This window comes from Pseudophryne corroboree, chromosome 1, assembly GCF_028390025.1.
Source record: "Pseudophryne corroboree isolate aPseCor3 chromosome 1, aPseCor3.hap2, whole genome shotgun sequence".
In the NCBI taxonomy this organism is placed as follows: Eukaryota; Metazoa; Chordata; class Amphibia; order Anura; family Myobatrachidae; genus Pseudophryne; species Pseudophryne corroboree.
In genome coordinates, this window is record NC_086444.1 from 307,611,078 (window position 1) to 307,625,621 (window position 14,544).

The 14,544-nt window shown below is 42.4% G+C and overlaps 1 protein-coding gene across 2 annotated transcripts in view; it reads left to right on the top strand.

Annotated features, from left to right (window-relative positions):
- The window catches only part of VPS33A (VPS33A core subunit of CORVET and HOPS complexes), a 117,761-nt gene that overhangs the window by 57,239 nt on the left and 45,978 nt on the right, over positions 1-14,544 (top strand). The gene's annotated exons all lie outside the window — the stretch shown is intronic.

Below are 14,544 nucleotides of genomic sequence, written 5' to 3' on the forward strand. Positions count from 1 at the left end.
AACTGTGTCCTGAAGGCATCCTAACAGTCCAGGTTTTAAAGATCTCCATGACTAAGCACAGATAGTTACATCAAATTGACTGAGGTAATAATTAAGGACCTCATTCCGTAAGGATTGCAAATTTGCGAATCGCAATCTGGTCAATTATCGAACGACTACGCAGCGTCTGCATTGCGCACGCGTGAGTAAAAATAGTGACAGAAATTGCATACACATCGTGATCGCAATGCAGCCGCTGTTTGACTGACAGGAAGCCGGCGTTTCTGGGCGGAATCCTGCCGTTTTCTGTGTGTATCTGAAAAAACGCAGGCGTGCCCAGGCATTTTTAAGGAGGGCCTCTGATGTCAGCGATGACCACTTCCAGCCTCTTGTGTCGCAAGAATTGTGGATGACCTAGCCTGGCACAGATGGGAAAAATCTTCGATGTTCCTGGAATTGCATATGGTTTTGCGATCAGCCCGCATATTGTGATACATTCGCAATTCGTTTTTTCTCTATTTCTGGGCAGCAGCTATTTGACCGCAGCAACTGCTTTTTAGCAGAAATTGCAATCCTTACTGAATAAGGTCCTAAGTCACTTGTGGACAAACATGTATATACTTAAGACCTGGACTGTTAGGGTACCTTGAGCATTGCTTTTGGGAACCTAACTGTCACATTAAACACACTTTTGTTTTTTTTCTACAGTAACATGAAACCATATTTGTACTTTTTTTTTTTTTAAATTTCTTTATTAAAGATTTTCAAGAAATAACAAAACAAAAAGAGTGGTTAGAGGTTCATATTGTAGGTGATACAACCAAGTGCATTTGACATTAACAAATCATTCTAAGCAGTGCTCATTCTCAGATAGTCAAGCAGTAGTGGTCTTGTATTCAGTATAGTTCAATATAGGAAATTAGACTAGGTCGGACTAATTATACCTAATCAAAATGATATTAAATCAGAATTAGGCTTAACAAGTGTTATGGTTAAACATGCATCAGCGAAACCACCTACAAATTATAGAAGAAAATGACATACTTTGTTTTCTTTTCTTATTTTTTAAGATAAAGAAAGACTAAACTAGTTACAAGACAGACATTTCGGGGTTGTGAGATAAGGGTAGAAGGGATAGAAAGAGAGGAGAAGAAGAAAAAGAGAAACAACACTCTGACATTCTATACATACTGAAACCATGAAGGATCAGACAGTATTGGGAGAAGTAGAATACACTTGTTCAAAAACAGTCATAATATGATTTTGTATGTGAGATTCTAGGGTAGTGATAAAAGGCATCCATTTCTGATAGAATTTATGAGCACCTGTTAATGCTTCTAATCTGGCATATTTGCGTTCAAAATACAGAATTTGGAGTAGCTTCTGTTTCACTGTATTTAACTGGGGAGCCGTTTTTTTTGTCCAGTGGGCCAAAATACATTTTCTGGCCACTGTTATAATAGTAATAAGTAAAGGAAAAACAGGTCTCTCCAGTTTTTGTGCAATCCAAACAGAAAAGTTAAGCCCCATACATGCAAGCGGTTCAAAGGTTAACTTGGTGTGAAAAAGTGAATTGACATAAACCATTAACTTAGACCAGAAGCGTTTTAATTTGTAGCAATTCCACATGCAGTGGGAGTAATCCGCTATCATGGTTCTACATTTCAAACAATATCCTTGTTCCTCAAGGACCATATGCCGTCTTTGGCTTGGTGTTATATAAGCCCTATGAAGGGTTCGAATGTATACCTCTTGGAGGTAGCTGGACTGTAACGTTTTCAGAGAAAGAGTGTGTAGAGCCAATACATCACCAATTTGAGTAACAGATGGGATATCCAATGCCCATTTTTGTACCAAAACCTCCCATTGAGGGTGAGTATTATAACAGGCCTTTAAAAGAATTGTATACAAGTATTTAACCTTGTAGGGTTTATGTAGCAGAAATTCTAATAGGATATCAATATTGATAAGTTGTGAGGGAAGAATTGGAGTGGGGTAAGTATTAGTCCTGACTATTTTAATACTGTTTAAGTAATGTCTGATTTGAAAATACATAAATCTGTGGGTGTGGGGCAGTTCAAAGCGTTTAGCAAGCTCTGTAAATGAATATATATTTCCTCCGGGATCAAAAACCTTATGTGAAGTATCTAGACCTTTAGATTTCCAGTAATAAAAGAGCGAATTATTCAAAGATGGGGAAAAAGAGGGGTTACCCCACAAGGGGAGAAAACAAGAGATGCAAGGATTCCTATGACAAATTTTGTTTAAAGAAACCCAAGCAGCATATGTATCCCTGAACAAAATGTGCATTTTTATCTGGGTAGGAATCTTTGACAGTTTAGTTTGAATCAGAGCTCCAGGGGAGTATGGGTAAAAAATAGCTTGGTCCAAAGTAGAATCTGTATAGGTAGAATTGTTTAGAATCCAATCATTGATATATCTAAAAAAGGTAGCTAAGGAATAGTTATTTAGATCTGGGCATCCCATTCCTCCACCTGCCCGGGGAGTGACAAGTTTAATTTTTGCTATTCTAGGCCTTTTACCTTGCCATATAAACTTTAGAAACAAATTTTCCATTTTAGCAATATCTGATTTATGCATTGCCAACGGTATCATTTGCATACAATAATAAAGCTTCGGAAAGATTATTGACTGGATTATGGCAAGTCTGCCTAGCAAAGAGACTGGTAAGTCTTTCCACGATTCCAGTCTAGTGGTTATTTTAGATATTATGGGGGGAAAATTTAGGGAGTATAGTTTAGTTAAGTCCGAAGGAATATGTACCCCTAAGTAGGGAAAATGAGAGGAGGCTACTCTAAAAGGAATGTCAGCTTTATCAATAAAGTCTAGGGCGTCTGCTCCCAGCGGCATAATTTCCGATTTTGTTAAGTTGACTTTAAACCCCGACAGAGCTCCAAAGGAGTCGAGAAGGTGAAGTAGGGCAGGTAAAGATTGTGTAGGTTTAGAAAGGAAAATAAGCGTGTCATCAGCAAAGAGAGCTATCTTCAGTTCAAGAGAGTGTATAGTAATTCCATGTATCAGGGGGGAGCTACGTACTGCGACAGCCAGAGGTTCAACTGCTAGTGCAAAGAGAAGAGGGGATAACGGACATCCTTGGCGAGTACCTCTTTGAAGTAGGAAAGAGGAAGATAAAAGACCATTGCAAGATACCATTGATTTAGGGGAAGAGTATAAGGTGCGAATTATCTGAATAAAGTGAGGGGGAAAGCCAAAATTATATAATGTTTGAAAAAGATGGGGCCACAATACCAAATCAAAAGCTTTTTCTGCATCTAATGTAATCACCATGTTGGGAGAGGAAATATCAGAGGTCAAGGTAGATTGTTGGATGACTGCTAAAAGTCTTCGGACGTTCACTACAGAATGTCTGCCGGTGATAAATCCTGTCTGGTCTGAGTTAATCAAGAGGGGCAATAAAGATTTCAATCTCTCTGCCAAAATTTTTGTCAGTATTTTATAATCTACGTTTAGCAGAGAGATCGGCCTATATGAACCAGGGAGGCTAAGGTCTCGCCCAGGCTTGGGGATGACTTTTATAATAGCATCAGAAAAGTAAAGAGGAAGAGACTGTTGGTCTATTGCAAAGTTGAAAGTGTCCGCCAGCGGCCGGGCTATCTGTGGGGATAATATTTTATAAAATTCATTTGAAAATCCATCAGGGCCCGGCGCCGAGGCCAGTTTCAACTTTCCAATAGCCCAAGAGATCTCTTCAGGGGTAATGGGGTTCGTCAGGGTCGTCATAAATTTCTCTGGAACTTGTGGTAAAGTAAGGGAATTCCAGTAAGAAGAAGAAATAGAAGAGATAGAAGTTGAGGAGGAGGAGGGAGGTAGAGTGGGGATAGAGTCATAATCTTCTAAGGACTCCTCTGGAACCACCGCCGGGGCTGAATACAAAGACTGATAGAAACCTTTCATAGTTTCAACTATTTGTGCTTCAGAGACAGTTTTGGAGCCGTCTGGACGTATCAAAGGGTGAACAACTGTGCGCGGTCTAGATCCTTGTAATAAGTTAGTTAGGAGCTTTCCCACTTTATTCCCGAACTTATAAAATTTTGAATGCACATTGAAAAGGTATTTGTCTCCTAAAGTTAGGAGAAATTCATTATAGGCTAATTTAGCTTCCAAGTAGGTAGCTTTATGTGCTGGTAAGGGGAGTGTCTTGAACATTTGGAACGCATTAGATAGTTTCTCTTGCAACTGCAAGTATTCTTGTTTATGGCGTTTTTTGGTATTTGCGGTAAAAGCTATCACTTCACCTCGAAGGACCGTCTTGGCGGTTTGCCAAAAAAGGGAGGGGTTAGTGGAGGAATGGGATGCATTTATTTCTGCGTAATTGTTCCATGCAGTCAGAAGTTTTTGTTTTAGACCCTGGGATTGAAACAAGTGGGATGGAAATCTCCAACTCGGAGGGGTGGTTTTACTTTTTGTCAGAACTAGTTTCGCAGTGATCAATGAGTGATCTGATAAAAGGGGGGGTTCTATCTCCACCGAGGCAAGTGAAGGAAACAGGGATTCAGCAAGTAATATATAGTCTATTCTGGACCAAGTATTGTGAGTTAGTGATAAGCAAGTAAATTCTCTCTCCGTTGGATTGAGTGTCCTCCAGGAATCTATTAAGTTAAGATCTTTGCTAAGGAATGGGACACCCAATCTAGGGAGAGGAGTCTGCCGTTTGGAGGGAGGGGATCTGTCTAGATATTGAGAAGATATTAAGTTTAGATCTCCACATACTATCAGGGAGGAGGCGTCATATTTATGTAAATGTGTAAGGAGTTCCACAAAAAAGGATTTTTTATATTGAGTAGGAGCATACACATTGCAAATAGAGAAGGAGGTACCTGTATGGGAAAGGGATATAGTCTGGTATCTACCAAGCGGGTCAGAAAAGGCTGACGTAACCTGCAAGTTTAAAGCTTTTTTTGCTAAGACTGCCACCCCACATGACTTAGTATTAAAGGACGCTGAACCTAAGACAGACCAACCCAAAATTTGTAACTTTTTCACTTCATCTGGCATCAAATGAGTTTCCTGTAAGCATATAAGATCAACATTGCGTTTGTTAAGGTAGGTAAAGAGTTTTCGGCGTTTAGCAGGTGTATGAATCCCTCTAATATTAAGAGAGCCTATATTAAGAGACATTAAAGTGGTATTTAAATAATAATTGCAAAGGAAAGTCAGAGAGAGAAAAGTAAAGAGAGAGGAGGGAAAAAACACAGGGGAAAGGGGAGACGCAAGACATAAGGAACAAAACCATTCCTACAAAAAGACTAATTGACCTCCAGAAAAATCCCTGGTACCCAAACCGGTACGATTCTAGATATCAGGGAGGGGTCTTTCAATAATAAAATTTCAAAACAATCAAGAACGGCAGAGCTCCGCTCTCCGAGCTGCTTAAACATATAATTTTCCAAACTCAGGTAAGTAGATCCACTAAGCGTGGGCTATCTTCCCATTATAACATTATTATGTTATATAAGTGTATATATGGGTACAAAACTTGTGATATCAGACAAGGGTGCACACTCATCAGGTGTAAGATTGAGTGTACGGTGTATGTCTCGTTTCAAGGATCCAAAGTCAAATTCCCGGTATCAGGTTAGCAAGTGCTTCACACAGCCATATCATCAGGTTCTACCGTGGGATCAGTTCCTATTTCGTCTGACTCTTCCTTGAGATAAGCTGCAGCATCTGCTGCGTTAGAAAAATCAGCAAAGCCTGACGTTGTGAAAATTCTAAGCTTGGCTGGGAATAACATATGAAACTTGCGGTTTGTTTGTATCAGCGTAGTACAGACCGTTGAGAAGGATCGTCTCACTCTGGAAAGCTCTACAGAAAAATCCTGGAACAGTCTCAGGGTATGGGATTCCCAAACGAGGGGGTTGTGTTTTCTAGAAGCAGACCAAAGCACCTGTTTATGCAAGTAATTCAGTGTTTTAAAAATGACAACCCTCGGTTTATGTGCTGAAGTAGGTTTAACTTCTCCCATCCTGTGTACTCTTTCAATCACTATATCTGAGCATTCAGATTTTACATGTAGTAATTCAGGTAGTGTATGACGGACAAAAAATTCTAACTGCGCCCCTTTGATAGATTCAGGGAGCCCGGTGATACACAGGTTGTTACGTCGTGACCTGTTTTCAATATTGTCAAGCTTATCAGCCATGCGTTTGTTATCTAATAGCAAGTCTTTGACTGACTTTTGTAGCGTGTGGATATCATCCATGTTTTGGCTTATGTGTGCCTCTGCCCCTGATATGCGGTCAGACATGCGGGAAATCTGTGTAGTTATGTCTGCAACCGCCTTCTGTAATAACGGCGCCATAGTGGCTTGCATAGCCTTGGTAAGTTCATCATATGTGAGGGATGCTGTGATATTACCTTCCGGCATACTTTTGATCCCTTCCGCGGCTGAGATAGCTTTCTTCGCCGCTGGCGTCCCCAGACCCTTGTCTGTGTCAGGCGCCATGTTATGGTCGCCACGACGCTTCTCCTGGCGCTGCTGCTGCATTACCGGAGGTTGCTTTGCGGGCGGTGGTGGGCTCATGAACTTGTCCATAGCTATACCCGATCTGTTAGGGGACCGGGAGCGGTGTCTAGCTGCGGCCGACAGGGTTAAGGCTGAGTATAGCAGCGTGGAGAGCGGAGCTACAGGGAGAAGCTGTTCACTCTCCCATGCCGGAACCGGAAGTCCAACCATATTTGTACTTAATACCCATTGTGCATGGTATTTGGTTGTTACCCTATAGCAGTGATTTTCAACCTTTTTTTAACCCGCGGCACACCATCAGTCCCCTACGGGGGGAAAAACACACACACACACACATTGGCCCCCAGTAACCCCCCCCCCCCATACACATTGAAAAAACAATGACATTATTCCCCATAGAAGAAAACAATCACATTGCACCCCACATAAATTACATTGCTCTCAACATATAATATATTCCTCCCCACATAAGTTACATTGCCCCCCATATACATTATTCCCCACAAATGTTAGCCCCTACCATCATCTGTCCTCCTCCCTGTCTGTCCCTCAGTGGCGGGGGTTGCTTCCAGTGCCGCGAGTACTGAGCAGCGAGCGGGCAGGTGCAGATGCATGCGGGCAGGCAGGGGACAGATGTGGATGCGGGAGGGTGGCAGGCGGGAGAACAGGTGTGGATGCGGAAGGGTGGGCGGTCTGCCTGGCTTGTGGGATGGGGCGTGCATGACCTATGATGTCACCGCCGCGTCTCCATGGCATAGGTCACGGCCTATGCACCATTGAGCCCAAACCTCCCAGGGGATCCCAGCACTATGGCTGCCTGGGCTCACAGTTTGTTTTGAAGGTACGGTAGAGTCTTTGGCTCTGCGGCACACCTTACAACCGGTCGTGGCACACCTTACAACCGATCACGGCACACCTTACAACCGGTCACGGCACACTAGTGTGCCGCGGCACACTGGTTGAAAATGCCTGCCTTATAGCATAGATTCTCAAACTCTGTCCTCCGGAACCCAAACAGTTCATATTTTCCAGGTCTCCTCACAGATCACAAATGAAATAATTAGCTCCACCTGTGAATCTTTTTAAATGTGTCAGTGACGCCCCTTTTACACTCCCTGAAATATCCAGGGTTTTTGCACGGGAGCGCACAAAACCCCTGATTGCAGGTGGTGTAAAAGGGTCTCCTCTCCAAAATCCCTGTAAATCCAACCTGGCTATCGACCAGGGTTGGACCGCGGGTAAGACCCGGGTAGGAGGCGGTGTAAATGAGTTAGCCGGGTCATCCGACCCGGTACCCATTTACAGCATGGCAGACCTCCTGAACAACAGTGTACGGCGGGCGGGCAGGAGGCTGGACAGCAGCACCGTCCTGGTTGCCATGCAGCGCCTACGGCTGGGTACACGGTGCATGACAGGCAGACAGCAGCACCAGATGGCTTGCCCACACCGGAGTCCTCTCTAAGTGCTGGCCCACTAGACACTGCATCAGCGTGTATTATCCCGGATCGGCACTGTGGTGTAAAAGGGTGGAGTTCCGGGTCTGACCCGGCTTCGAACAGTGTCCCAAATCAGAGGTCGAGTCTGGGATTTTGGTGTAAAAGAGGTATGAGTAATGACAACACCCAGACTTTCCCAAATGCCGCCATTACTGTTTAGGTTTTAAGGCTATCCATGCCAGGGATCAGTACAAAATCCCGCTGGACGGGATCCTGGCGGTTGGAATACCGACACCGGAATCCCGACCAGCACAACCCCGACAGGGGTGGTGAGCGGAACGCAGCTCCTTGCGGGTACACTATTTTTTTCTCCCTCTATGGGTGTCGTGGACACTTACAGAGGGAGAATGTTGGGATTGTGCCGGTCGGGATTCCAGTGTCTGTATTCCGACCGCCGGAATTCCGTCCGGCGGGATCTTGACCGCATCCCCTATGCCAGGTGGTTCAGTCATATTAACTGAGGTACAGATGGTTCAATCATATTAACTGAGGTACTAATTAAGTCACTTTGTGCTCAAGCATGGATATCCTTAATGCCTACTACACCTCAGTCCAAGAACATCATGACTGCCCCCGGGACTACCCCTCAAGCTGAGCAGGGAACTGAGGGGCGTGCGCATCAGGACCAGACTTTTCTGGGTCAGTTCCATTGGACATTAGTGTGCACCCCACATTCTCACACCCACCCGCACTGCTCTCATGAGACCAGGACATTTATCATTTTCACAAAATAATGTTAGTACAGTTTTCCTGCAAATCTGTTTTTCTCTTCTCTTTCTTCTTACAGGGTACTTCCACCCCACTGTGTGCTTTTCCTGTAATGTGTACCTCCATTGGTTGCACACCATGCCAGCAGTAACCTACGCAGTGCGCCCCAAATGGCTGCCTCGGATGGCTCCTCCATGGGCAGGGTGTGCTTCATTTGGATCTTTCCATGCAGGGTATAGCATACTCCTACACACGTGTCAGTTTTCCCATACATGCATTTGGCCCTTGTATGGCTCATCTCTCACTGTGTAACCTTCATAGTGCGCCAAACATGGCTGCCTTATCTGGTGCACTTGTGGATGGGATGAAAAATACATGGACCTGATGGTTTTATTGGAACCCTACTCTGAACTTAAGGACTCTGCAATCTCCCCATTTTGTGTTCTCTTCTAGGGGTGGACTATTCCACCCTGGGTATTCCTACGAAGTGCGCCTAAGATGGCTGCCACACCTGGTACCTTGTGAGGGTGGAATACACAGCCCCTGGAGGTTATTGCCCAAAAAGCCTACACCAATCATGCATTATTGTTTCTGTGTGTTTTTTTCTTTTTCTTTTTTTTTGTCTGTGTGGTTTATCTTTTGATGTAATACTTAAATCTTCTGTATTATGTGCATTGTTTGAGTTCTAGTTGGCGCCGCGGATGGCTGCCTCGGTGCTGCTCTGCCAAGCAGCCGTCGTTTTTAGTCTTACATGTATAATAGGTCTAATATGTTGAGTCTATTGTACAGTTGCAATGTGCAGTATCAACTCATACGTGTAATGTATGCTACGTTTTCCCCCCTTCTTAGGCTATGTATTTCCCCTTCATGTTGCTGCTTGGCGATGCATTGTACCACAAAGAATCCTAGTGTACGTGAGTACACCTGGCCAATAAAGCGGATTCTGATTTCTGAAAACCTGCACTGTAATGGCAGAGTTTTGGAAACTCTGATACACTTGTGCGCTTGTTGGGTGAACTGGAAAATGTGAACTGTTTGGGGCCCTGAGGACCGAGTTTGAGAACCACTGCTGTATTGTGTGTCTGTTTCTTATGCTGGTGTTTCCCAACTTCAGTACTCAAGACACACTAACAGTCCAGGTTTTAGTGATATCCATGCTAGAGCACAGTTGGTTAAATCATATTAACTGAGGTACTAATGAAGTCACCTGTGCTCGATCACAGATGTGTACTCATACATGTAGCCTCAGTATGCCGCGACACTAATATATATCTCTATCTATCTATCTATCTATCTATCTATCTATCTATCTATCTATCTATCTATATTCTGTCTCACACAATATACACATCAAATTAATCAGCATAGTTCTTCTGGTGAGTCTTAGTCACATCGCATTGTGACTAAGATGCATTTTCTTAAAAAAATAAAATAATTTATATTTTACACCGCCAGCTTTGAACACTGGTTATTGCACATGAACGTGCATAACCCGTGTTGCTGTGCTGTGTAAAAGGGCCCAGTTGGAATAATCCGGGTCGAGTGACCCGGTATTCCACCTCTGTGCTGTGTAAACAGGAAGCTGGGTCGATGCAACCCGTTTCCCGTTTGCTCTGTGTAGATGGGCAGGGCTTGGCGATCATATGATCTCCAAGTCCCGCCCCCACAGCGTCACTGCTGACTTCACCAACCCGGCAATATGGGGTTGGAAACTCCCTTGGCGAGGGGCCTGAGGTGGATCGCAGCCGGGAAGCACCCTTGTCAGGCTCCTGGGTGCGACCCACCTCATTTGGTATAAAAGAGCTATCCGTCTGTATACGGAGCACAACAGAACTTGTATTGGAAAAAAGCTGCAGCTGCTACATTGTGGCATTTCATATGCAGAATTCAGAGACTCAGCTGCACTCAGATATACAAATGTAATGTATCCAATTAATCAGCATAGTCTCCTGGTGTGTCCTAGTTACATTGTGTTGCTTCTAAGATGCATTTTCTGAAAAAAAAAGAAAAAAAAAAGATGTACAACGCTAGCAGAGTCTCGCTACACCTGGTGTGCCGAGAAGGGCTATTTGGCATAACTGCAGCAATTATGTACGGGGAAACCTTTGCGTGGCTATCTTGAAAACCTGGACTGTTAGTGTGCCTTGAGGACCATGGTTGAGAACCCCTCCCTGTCTTATGCAGTTAAACATAAATCCCCTATACAGTTAATGTGTTTTTAAAGCATGTAATATTGTGAGATTTTTTTTTTTTTGTCTTTACATTTGTTAATACATTTTGGGGCTGAATTATGACAGGTTTTGTCATGCATTGTTATAGAACTCGTTGCGTATGATAAATGGCGCTCCAGCCAATGAGCTCCCAATTGCTGTTTTTTAACATGTGACAGGAGCGGATTGGCTGGAGCGCCATTTATCATACGCAACGAGTTCTAAAACTTGTTTGCGTGTATGATGAAACTCATTGATAAATCAGCCCCTTTATATTTTAAAATAATACCTGTAGTTTTCTGTTTCTAACAAGTGTGGCTTTAGGTGCTTATCCAATTTTTCTTTGTTTAATTTTTTTTTAGTTAGGTTTTTTGTTTCTTCTGTTCTTATTGTTTGGCTTGTTTACTGATTTTTACATGATATTTACTGCTAATATAGTATTCGTACATATTTGATTTAATTCAGGACTGTTCTCATATGCTCATCAGCTAGTGCTGTAACCAAATTGTTACGTCTTGTGTATTGAATTGACAGTTGATGTACCAAGTATTTTAATTTTCCTTTTTTTTCCTTTATAAAAATCAATAAAACTTTACTCAATGGAAAAAAATATCTTTAGTAGAGCTGCTATATTGTCGATTAAATAGAGATCTGAAAGCGCTGGTATTCAGTTAAAATAATGTTTTTATTTAAAAGATTTTTCTCTCCACTATGTATATAAATCTCTCTCTCTCTCTCTCTCTCTCTCTCTCTCTCTCTCTCTCTCTCCCAATAGGATTCAACCATACAAGCTAAAATACACCACCTTATATTGCTAATTATTCTCATGGCACATAGATAAGGCTGTTTGCATGGGTATTTTCACAGATAAGGTTTTTCTGTGTAAAGAGTGTTAAAGACTATCAAACTTAGATTTTAATTTATAGGGGTATATTCAATTGAAGTCGAAAACTGCCGTCTGTCGAAAAGACGGCAGTTTTCGACTTTTTTTTAAGGTCGAATACTGATTCGACCTATTCAATATATCCCTAAATTTTTAGACAAGTCGATAAAATCGTGTTGTTGAAAAGCACGAGGATCGGTGGAATAGCTGCCGATCCACATGCTTGTGTCAAACGGTTTTGGCCCCCTTTTCGCCCATCTCGGTCCGACATCAAAAGATGTCGGACTGAGATGCGGACCCAGAGGAGGAGAGGGGGGAGAGCCGCAGGGAGACGGAGGGGGGGGGGGGGGAAGCCGGCAGGCATACAGGGGAGATCAGCGCTACAGTAGCGCTGCAGCAGGATGTCAAACAGCGTCTCGCCGCTCACGGTAGCTTCCACCCGGCTCCAGCATGCTTGCTGGAGCCGGGTGGACACTGCTGTGAGGTCGGGGGCGGCTGTGTGACATCCTCCTGCAGCGCTACTGTAGCGCTGATCTCCCCTGTATGCCCGCCGGCTGTCCCCGCAGCTCGCCCCCCCTCTCCTCCTGTGCCTCTCATCTCAATTGGACTTGAAAAAGTCGAATTGAGATGAGATTGAATAGGGGTTGTCTGATCCATTCCGACAAATACATGTCGGAATGGATCCGACTTTAATTGAATATACCCCATAGTCCGTAGTTACTGTATACACATGCAAATATCCTCCGACACTACTTTAAATCTGTGTACTTTTACTACTTTTAATTCATATGTTTACAGAGTCTCGTGTGTGTGTGTATATAGATTTAACTAACACAGCTGTGAGACTTTTGCTTGGCATGGCTTCCTGTACGACCAATAGGATATCACAGGTGTGGCAAAGGGAACTGTCAGTCCTGTATTAATATACCCAAAAAAAGTGTGAATTATAAATCCCACACAACAGGGGAAATATATCCGATAAAAGATTTTATTAACTGCACATCCACATTTATTATATACTTAATTTCCTGTCAATGTGGAAAACAATATGTGGGGCGCACTACGAGAACCCTGCATGTCAGATACATGGAGCATAGGAGAAATATAATTAGGGGAGCGAAACATCCCCTGTCAGACCATGTGATACAGTGTCAAAAGGCCAAATGGGAGAATATGACCATGATAGGCATTGAACACATTAAAACAACAAGTAGAGGGGGGGATCGTTTCAATAGGCTCCGCAGGCGCGAAGCTTATTGGATCTTTCTGTTAGACACCATGGTACCCTCAGGCCTGAATGACACAGTAGAATTAAATGGAGTGTAGAGAGGATTAAGAAACTGTCCATTGAATAACTGTATACATACCCATTGACACATTATGCTGAGTTAAATAGGGATCTAATAATAGGGATATACATTGAATGCGTATACCACATGTGTGTATATATATATGTATGTGTATATATACCTGGTTACATCTATTAGGGAAACAGACACAGGTAGATATTTTAGGTCATACTAAAATGCTATGTATTTAGCAGATTACACTTATATAAATATATGAGATTATGATTGATATATACTATCCACCATACTAGGTAGCAAGATAAAAAATAGAAATGGTTTATAAATATTAATAATGGCCATAAAAGAATATAGTGGAGTTCCATAACAGAGATTTGCGTGTCCCGCTTTCTTTGACAATTAAATTATGATGATTAGAGATACTCTTATATATAAATAAATAAATAAATATAATTATATAAAATAATAAAAAAATAAAAAAAGAAAATAAAAATGCAAATAAATGCAATTATTATAGATATATATCAACATATGTCGTATTGGCACTATAAAAGAAAGATCCATTTATTTTATTTTATCTTATTTCATTCTTTTTTTTTTTTTTTTTTTGATCAGTAGATTTCTTTAGGCATGCAAATTGCACAATATATATATATATTTTTATATATTTTTTTATTTGTATTATATATGTATATGTAAATTGTTTCCTAGGCAATATATAATGGAATAATAAATGATATCAGAATAGAGACTTGTGCCTGCAGAGAGAGGGAATGATTAGTTAATTGAATGCACATGGATTGATTAATTGAATGGCTATTTAAAAAGGAGTAGTCAGAGGAGAAATTTCATGACACTGAGGAAGCCGCCGATACCTGCAAGTAGGCGGAGAAACGCGTATGTCAGCATCTCCGGTCACATTGCATTGTAGACCGAGTTCACCAGCCAGCCAGCTGAGCACAGTCCTTGTGGAGAGGAGAAACTTTCACCACCATCCGCTCACGGACTCCGGATAAGGCCGAGGGGAGTGCTTACCGGCCGGGAGGAAAAACTGAGCACAGTCCTTGTGGAGAGCAGAAACCCTTAACATCACCCGTTCTCGGACTCTGGATAAGGCCGGGGATAGCCTTTACCGGCCGGGAGGAAAAAGAGAACACACCGCGGATAAAAGCCGTTCAACTCCAACTAAAGGCAATTGCGGAACACCAGCCAGGAGCAGCAATTTAATCAGTGCGTTTGAACGAGGCATCTGTACGGTACTTTCATTTAATATTATTCACACAGTGGCAAAATCATCATACATGTATTAACTTTATTCATGAACTGTAATTAACATCTCTAAACAAATTTACCACAAAAATCCACTGTGAAATACATGCACTTCATCAACCTGGGATTCATGGATACCAGCATGGTTTAATATTGTTACAGAGGCACAAGTCCAGCAATTGCC